Below are 9832 nucleotides of genomic sequence, written 5' to 3' on the forward strand. Positions count from 1 at the left end.
TGCCTATGGCAATATTTATAAAACTTTACCCTAAGCTTTTCTACTATGCTTAGAGATTTGGAAAACCTTCTTACACTTTACCTAAGGCTGATCAAACCAAATCCAAGTGTTTTCCAAAGAAAATAAAAAGAAACTAAAAATGCCATAGAGGCATATGAGAGCAAAAGTGCAAATTTGTGAATTTAAGAACCTTGACCCTAGGACTTGTTGTGAATGAATGGATCACTTCCATATACCCTTTCAACACTCAACAACACCAATTGGGTCAAGCCAAGTCAAATTTAAAATCAATGCAACATATGCATAGAGGCATATGTGGCACATAGCCATAATACCCAATTCTTGCCCTATGACTTTAAACCTTGACCAAATGGTGTGCAACCATTTCTAAGCTTCACATAACCCTAAATTGACCCTAACCCATGTCCAAGTGAAGCAAGATCAACACTTTACAAAAATAATAAAAAGTGACACCTCACCTCTTATGTGTTATGGCTATTTTTGCAAATCTTTGACCAAGACCTTTTGAAATGGATTCAATGGTTTGAAAATGTTTCTAAACCAATAAGAATCACATTAGAGTCAACCAAAGTCAATTCAAATGAAGAGAAATCACATAGTGAGAAATCCCCAAATTTCACTCCCATACACTTAGCCCAATTTGCAAATCTTCAACCAAGGCCACCATTGCTTGATCTCTTGCTTGTAGAATACTTATATATGATAAACAAACACATTTGAATCAAAGAAACAAGAATCAAATCAAAGGAAAATTCAAAACTCACATACATGTGATAATGGTCATATGACCCATTTATAAAATCTTCCCTACTTTACACCCCTGCATTTGACTTTTCTTCAACTAAACTTGGTCAACTATGACCATGTCATCCAAGACCAAGTCAAGGTCAACAACTTCCATGTTGACCATCTCTGCTGAAGTTGACTAGGTTGACCAGAATAGAATGGACAAGTGAGGACTTTGAAATAAAGAGAAGATGACACACTTTTTGAAATCTCACAAAACTTCACCAAAATGACCACCACCACCACCATTCTTTCTCTTTAATTATATGTTGGAGCTCCACCAAAAAGATTCTCAAAATTCAAAACTTTTTCTCATGCGGCCATTTATACAAACACTTGGCAGGCATCATTTCAGAAATTGCACACACCCTTTTACACACTGGATTTTGGCCTAAACCACTTTAAACTTGTGATCATTAGCTAGTTCTAGGACCCCTGCATCCTCCCAGTACCTCCTTGATCGATTAAAGTAAGAGAGAGGGAGAAGAAAACCCTAAAACTATGCATGCCGTGGCCATGCCGGCCACCCTTGTGCTCTCCTCTCCCTGGCCTCTCCCTCGTCGTTTCTTCATGTCTGCGAGCATCTCTGATGCATAAGGACCAAGCCTGTACCACTCACTCGATCGCCACTGTACGGCATTGCCCAGAACGCCCGTGTCCAAACCTTACCAGCGCACGCGGTGAGCGCGCCCCGACGACACTCTGGACGCCGCAGTACACGTCGTCGCCTGGAGCCTCTCGTCCTCCCCTCGCTTTGCCCTCTTGCACGCGCCATCCCTACACTACCAGCTAGCTCCTGGACAACCCTACTGGCACGCGGGAGAGCCCTAGCCGTCGCCATGATCAAACCCCTGCCGCCCCGGTACCGCAAGGACGGCGATGATGCCGCACGCTCCTGTCCTCCCATAGCTAAACCATCAAGCGCTATAGCACCTCCTAGCCGTCGCCTACACGACGCCCCCATCGCCTTGCCCCTTCGCGCCGTGAATCGCCGGCGCCATTGACGACCAGCCGCTCCACCACGACCACCCCCTCCCACTATAAATAGAGACCTCCTCGCCCTTCCTTTCCCACCCCATTCCTGCTCCACTCCCTCTCCTCGATCTCCTCCACCTCTTCTCCAAGCCAATCACGCTCCCCACCGCCGGAATTTGATCGGAATCCGCCGCCACAGTAGCTCATCACCGTCGTCAAATTAGTCCACCCCACGCCTCGCCGACGGTACCAGGAGTTTCCTCGTCCTCGACAACGACGCCCAGCACCCAGCAGAGCCCCGCGGGAACCTCCGTCGCGCCGCCGACCCCCTACCTCGCCGGCGCAGCAAGCCTCCTCCCCCGACGTGGACGACGAACCTCCACCGCCCGATTCAATTCTAATCCGACGGTCGACGTTGCCAGGTACCGATTCGGAGTTAAAGTGAGACTGACACGCAGGCCCCACCCTGTCAGTTGGCCCGCGGCGTGGTCAGCACTAGTGGGCCGGCCCAGTCTGTTTAGTCTGTTTAGTCTGTTTAGCCCGTTTACTTTCCCGCCTAAAGCCCAGAATTCAAACTCGTTTATTTCTTTTGTGGTTTAAATTCAATACTGGTCTGTCCTATAAATTAAATAGTTCAAATTCTACAAATCCAAATTTAGCAAATCAAAATGTTCTGGAAAGCTTATGATTTTCTCTAACTAACCCCACTGGATTCAACCTCATATCTTGTGTAGAATTTGAATAGCAAAATTAACAAAACAGAGACTTTTCAGTATTCAAATAAATCTTAAAAATCAACCATTTTGAATTTTGCAGTGAATCCAATTGCAATAATTCACATTTAGCAAACTCTAATTTACTATGTAAAAATATGATAGGTGTTCTGTACATGATCATGGGCTAGAATCAAAATATTGGCTATGTAGTCAATACTAGCCCATTTAAAATATATCCAAATTTTAGAATTTAAACCAATGAGGTGTAGCACCTCATTTAAATCATTCTCACAAGTGGTGAAGTAATGTGTTGACCTTTAAATGCTTAGGCTCATACTTGCTCACTTGTAGATTTTTAAATCTAAATAGTATTTACAATTGCCTTGGTTATTTAAATCACATGAGATGATGAATCTCAATTAAATCCCTTTTCTCAAATACTAAGTGTGAAGTGTTGACCTTGGTCAACATGGGATCATCCCTGGTTATTTGAGAATATTAAATCACCTCAATTTTTGTTTTTACTAAATTAGTTACAACTATGCGTTAAAACATATGAGAGGTATTCCTCTCATTTAAATCTTGTTCTCAAATAATTCAACATGAGGTAGTGGCCATGGTCTATATACTCTCATATTGAATTATTGGGTGGCATTTAAATCACTATCATGTTAGTATTAAATTGCATGAGGTATGGAACCTCATTTAAATCATTTTCCTCCAATGACAAGTATGAAGAGGTTGACTTTGGTCAACCTAGGTCATATATTATTCATAAGAGAAATTAAATCTTAAGAAGAATTCAATGAGAGGAAATTATTTCTCCAAACCAAAGATAAACCCTACTTCCAATTTTCAATGAGAGGAAATTATTTTCCTAATGTTAAATAAAGAAACCCTAGTATAATTTGTTGATAAATGTTAAGTAGTGATGCTAAGATTCATTGTGTGAGCCATTAAGGCTAATTAAGAATACTTAAGTGTTGTTTGGTGATTGTATCCTCGTATTCGTTTATAGACGCTAGTACCGGAGACTATCAAGAGGAAGAGGTCTTCTACCAAGAGGAAGAGCAAGAAAACTTTGCTCACATCACCAATCAAGGCAAGCTAACACTCTTGCAAGGTCCCCTTGTGCAAAGCTCTACTAGAGCAAGGCACCATTACATTTTTTACTTTATGAACCTATCCCAAGTTTTTACTTTACAAGTTTTACTTGATTTCAGTTATCAAAGTTACTTTTTGATTTATGATTTACTTGGTTGAATTATAGAGTAGTACAAGAGAATCACACTTAGCCTAGCAAGCTCCAAGATACTTAGCACCCCTCAGGACTAGTTGCTAGTGCTCAATATCAAAAGTGACTACTCTAGTTGGGAACTTGTGATTTGAAATGACTTTGAAAACCATGGAATGATGAGTCATTCTATTGAGAGATTTTGAAGGTGAATATGACTGGTGAATGACTGGGTGAATTTTACTAAAACACTGATGGTTGGGTTCGGATGCGATACCATTCCAATTTTACAAGTACCCCCACAATACCTGAATCTGGGTAAGGCTTAGCTGGAAACTTATGTATTTTAGTATGGGTTCCCTCTGAACAAGCGTCATAGGGGTTATGCTGAGGGCTGCCTCCGGACTGGTGAAATGATGTGAAATGACGTGAAATGAGGTGAATGTCCGGCCCAAGCCCTGTGCAGTTCCCGGGTTGACTGCGGTTTTCACCGGGAGGCCAAGCTCATGGGGAGAGGTGCTCATACTAGAGTATGTAAATGAAAGGTTAGGATTGGTAGTTCGCGTACTGCGTACGATAAATCAGGGCCAGTTACCCCTGACGAACTATTGCAATTGTTGTGGCACAAGTGTACAACCTCTGCAGAGTTAAACCTATTCGAATAGCCGCGTCCGCGGTTATGGACAGTTGGAAAGGCCATACTGTTCCGTCATCAGAACTTTTCCAAAAATATGAATGGTGACTTGTGATTTGAATTGAAAGGTGACGTTGACTTTGAATCACAACTGAGTTGTGGAAATGACACTAATATTCCCACTTGAGTTAGTTAAGAAAATGAAGAGGCTTTGATTAGTAAAGTGTTTATGAAATAAAACTGGCTTTATGCAAATGAAACTAGAGCTTAGAACCCCCTTATTATAGTTGATAGTATTTACCTTAGTATTAGTTTGCGAGTACTTTAAAGTACTCATGGCTGTGTCCCTGGCTATTCAAATGGCCAGACTATGAAGACGAGTACCAGAACCCGGAAGAAGGACAGCAGGACGTCTAAGACAACTAGGATCACTCCTGACGTCAACAGTTGCCTGTGGAATAGATGGACTACTACTACGCTACTTTCGCTTCCGCTATGTGTTATGTAATGGATCAATAGAACTTCTATTATTGTAATAAGACTGGATCATGTGATCCTTTATTTGTAAGACGATTATGGTATGTAATGAATGATGTGTTGTGATATCAATCTATTATGTCTCGCAAAAACAATATTCCTGGGATTGCGAGGAATGGCATAATAGGCATCTGGACTTAAAAATCCGGGTGTTGACAAGTTGGTATCAGAGCCATTGTTGACCTTAGGAGACCCTAGTTAGAATGGACGTCTGAAAATTTTAGTTTCAAAACAAATGAAATGACTATTTAAGAAAACTTATTCTCCCTCTTATCATTGAGATCTTTTTCAAATAAGAAAGTTATGCTCTATTCTTCTTATACTATTACCTAAAATTTTGACACACTTCTCTAACTTACTCATCCTAATTCTTCACAGATGGAGTACAATTGGGAGTGCTATCAGCTTGGTCACGGAGGAGAACTGCGGTTCGAAAAGGATTTGAAGCAACTAGTGGACTATCTCGGGCACCCGTATCCCGAATTCTTCGGAATACCCCTCAAAGCTCAGTTAGGAGAACCACCTCGGTGGGACGTTTCTACTGATCTAAGAAGAAGGCATGATGCCCCGGTATGGGAAACCATCTGGTTTTCTGTAACGGGAAACACTTGGAAGGAAGGACTAGTCAGAGCTATGCAAGAAGCAATTTTCCGTCTGTGCGGACAAAATGAGGACAACATCAAGAACACTCGTTTCATCTACTACCCAAGACATGACTCCATGGGAAGACCGATGATCATGCCCCCACCCTCGGAGATGAACCCTTATGTAGCACACCAGGACTTCAGGAAGTACAAAACCCGTAGGGATTTGGACAACGCCCTCGCCTCTCGCCAAACACCTCACCCGTGAAGAAGAAGAATCCACCCGGAAGAGTAGTATCACCCCAGCACTTTAGTAGGTGTGAGTTTGTATCAGGATCCCCTTGTATCGTAGAGCGAATGAATAGTTCTTCAAACCAACGGTGTGTTAGATTTGTAATATGTGATGCTTGGTATGAATGAAAAAGTGTTGTCGGTGTTACCCCTGCAACACTACTCAAACATTTCAATTTGTGAACTTTTTAAACTTTAACAAAACAAACCATAGAAATTTCCCTCTTATCTTATCATCTACATCAATGTTTAGATGGCCCCACCAACCCGCAACGCCACCCAGGATGCCATGATGCAACTGCTGCAGACGATGATAGCAGACCGAGAAGTCGAGAGAGCTGAACGCCAAGCCAACATTGCTGCACTGCAACAACTAGCTCAGAACAATCAAGGCCATGGAAACCACGATCACCCTGGATCGAAGCTGAAGAACTTTCAACACACCAATCCTCCGATGTTCAACAAGACTGAAGAGCCCCTCGATGCTGATGACTGGCTCCAGACCATGGAGAACAACCTTGAAGTTGCGGGAGTTGAAGCCGCAGAAAAATCTTGTTTGCCACCCACTACCTGTCAGGACCTGCCAGAGCCTGGTGGACAAGTGCCCGTGCAATGAATGCGGGACAGATGATGACCTGGGAAGACTTCAAGCTGAAGTTCAGCAAGTACCACGTGCCCCAAGGACTGATCAAGAAGATGAGAGACGAGTTCCGTGAACTCAAGCAAGGAAGAATGTCCGTGGTGGAATACCGCGACAGGTTTCTCACTTTGTCAAGGTACGCCCCGGATGAGACCGACACCAATGAGAAGAGAAAGGAAAGATTTCTGAACGGACTACACGACGAGATGCAGACTGTGTTAGTGAACATTCCGTTCGCTGACTTAGAAGCCCTGGTAGACTCAGCCATACGAGATGGAAGGAAAGCTGCATCAAGCCAATGAGAACCGCAAACGCAGAATGATGAACCGTAATGGACCCCACCATACCCGAAGTACCGCAATAACTCCTCGGAGGATTCACCCCAAGATACAACAAGCCCCCTGCTCGTAATTATCGCCCATCTACACCAACAACAACGGAGGACCCCGAAGACCGGAGGCAACAACAACAACAACAACAAAGAACAACAACAACAACCACCCCAACAACAATAACAACAATGGAAACAACAACAACACCAATATCGCCCCAAGGACTGGAAGCAATGCTACCCCCGTAATCCCCAAAGACAAGTCCACCGTCAACTGCTTTGAGTGTGTAGTTTTGTGTCAATTCTCCAATGAGTGCACCAAAAATCTCGACAGGTTTGCCGCCAATACCGCAAACACTGCTCAGCAAATGATGCCGCTTTGCCTAAGAAGGAACCAGAACAACAACAACGGCCGTCTCTACCACATGATCGCTTGAAGCTCAGGAAGCACCCCAGACCATGCCAAGTATGTCTTCCTGTTAATAAAATGCTCAATCTCTCTTAGGAACCTAACTTTTCTTAAAATCTCGGGACGAGATTTGTTTAAGGGGGAAGGGTTTGTAACATCCCAAGAATTTCAAAACAAAACAAATGAATTTCCCTAGTTCCAAATTTTGGAACCAACAAAAACTTTTATTAAAATAAGATTGATACATATAGATCTTGTTTAAATCTTGTGCTCTGCCATGATGAGTGTTATTATGCTTATGTGCTAAATCCTAAAACCCTAAAGTGATCAAGTGAAGATCACCAACCCCATAAAATAAAAGAGAAAGAAATCAAATAAGAAAAACCTTAAACCCTAATCTTCTCCAAAAATCATTTGGATCTATTTTGAGAAACCCAAAATAAAATAAAAGACATATAGGGGCATATAGCCCTAATAGGTAAATCTTGAACCCTACCTTTTTAATTATGCTAAATGGTGGTGAACCATTGTGAACCACACTAAACCCTAAACCTCACCCCTCTTCTCACCACCCTAGTTAAAATAGAATAAAAGGAAATTAAATAAGAAAAAGGCATATGTGCCTATGGCAATATTTATAAAACTTTACCCTAAGCTTTTCTACTATGCTTAGAGATTTGGAAAACCTTCTTACACTTTACCTAAGGCTTATCAAACCAAATCCAAGTGTTTTCCAAAGAAAATAAAAAGAAACTAAAAATGCCATAGAGGCATATGAGAGCAAAAGTGCAAATTTGTGAATTTAAGAACCTTGACCCTAGGACTTGTTGTGAATGAATGGATCACTTCCATATACCCTTTCAACACTCAACAACACCAATTGGGTCAAGCCAAGTCAAATTTAAAATCAATGCAACATATGCATAGAGGCATATGTGGCACATAGCCATAATACCCAATTCTTGCCCTATGACTTTAAACCTTGACCAAATGGTGTGCAACCATTTCCAAGCTTCACATAACCCTAAATTGACCCTAACCCATGTCCAAGTGAAGCAAGATCAACACTTTACAAAAATAATAAAAAGTGACACCTCACCTCTTATGTGTTATGGCTATTTTTGCAAATCTTTGACCAAGACCTTTTGAAATGGATTCAATGGTTTGAAAATGTTTCTAAACCAATAAGAATCACATTAGAGTCAACCAAAGTCAATTCAAATGAAGAGAAATCACATAGTGAGAAATCCCCAAATTTCACTCCCATACACTTAGCCCAATTTGCAAATCTTCAACCAAGGCCACCATTGCTTGATCTCTTGCTTGTAGAATACTTATATATGATAAACAAACACATTTGAATCAAAGAAACAAGAATCAAATCAAAGGAAAATTCAAAACTCACATACATGTGATAATGGTCATATGACCCATTTATAAAATCTTCCCTACTTTACACCCCTGCATTTGACTTTTCTTCAACTAAACTTGGTCAACTATGACCATGTCATCCAAGACCAAGTCAAGGTCAACAACTTCCATGTTGACCATCTCTGCTGAAGTTGACTAGGTTGACCAGAATAGAATGGACAAGTGAGGACTTTGAAATAAAGAGAAGATGACACACTTTTTGAAATCTCACAAAACTTCACCAAAATGACCACCACCACCACCATTCTTTCTCTTTAATTATATGTTGGAGCTCCACCAAAAAGATTCTCAAAATTCAAAACTTTTTCTCATGCGGCCATTTATACAAACACTTGGCAGGCATCATTTCAGAAATTGCACACACCCTTTTACACACTGGATTTTGGCCTAAACCACTTTAAACTTGTGATCATTAGCTAGTTCTAGGACCCCTGCATCCTCCCAGTACCTCCTTGATCGATTAAAGTAAGAGAGAGGGAGAAGAAAACCCTAAAACTATGCATGCCGTGGCCATGCCGGCCACCCTTGTGCTCTCCTCTCCCTGGCCTCTCCCTCGTCGTTTCTTCATGTCTGCGAGCATCTGCGATGCATAAGGACCAAGCCTGTACCACTCACTCGATCGCCACCGTACGGCATTGCCCGAACGCCCGTGTCCAAACCTTACCAGCGCACGCGGTGAGCGCGCCCGACGACACTACGGACGCCGCAAGTACACGTCGTCGCTGGAGCCTCTCGTCCTCCCCTCGCTTTGCCCTCTTGCACGCGCCATCCCTACACTACCAGCTAGCTCCTGGACAACCCATGCGGCACGCGGGAGAGCCCTAGCCGTCGCCATGATCAAACCCCGCCGCCCGGTACCGCAAGGACGGCGATGATGCCGCACGCTCCTGTCCTCCCATAGCTAAACCATCAAGCGCTATAGCACCTCCTAGCCGTCGCCTACACGACGCCCCCATCGCCTTGCCCCTTCGCGCCGTGAATCGCCGGCGCCATTGACGACCAGCCGCTCCACCACGACCACCCCCTCCCACTATAAATAGAGACCTCCTCGCCCTTCCTTTCCCACCCCATTCCTGCTCCACTCCCTCTCCTCGATCTCCTCCACCTCTTCTCCAAGCCAATCACGCTCCCCACCGCCGGAATTTGATCGGAATCCGCCGCCACAGTAGCTCATCACCGTCGTCAAATTAGTCCACCCCACGCCTCGCCGACGGTACCAGGAGTTTCCTTGTCCTCGACAACG

This window comes from Lolium perenne, chromosome 3 (genome assembly GCF_019359855.2).
Source record: "Lolium perenne isolate Kyuss_39 chromosome 3, Kyuss_2.0, whole genome shotgun sequence".
In the NCBI taxonomy this organism is placed as follows: Eukaryota; Viridiplantae; Streptophyta; class Magnoliopsida; order Poales; family Poaceae; genus Lolium; species Lolium perenne.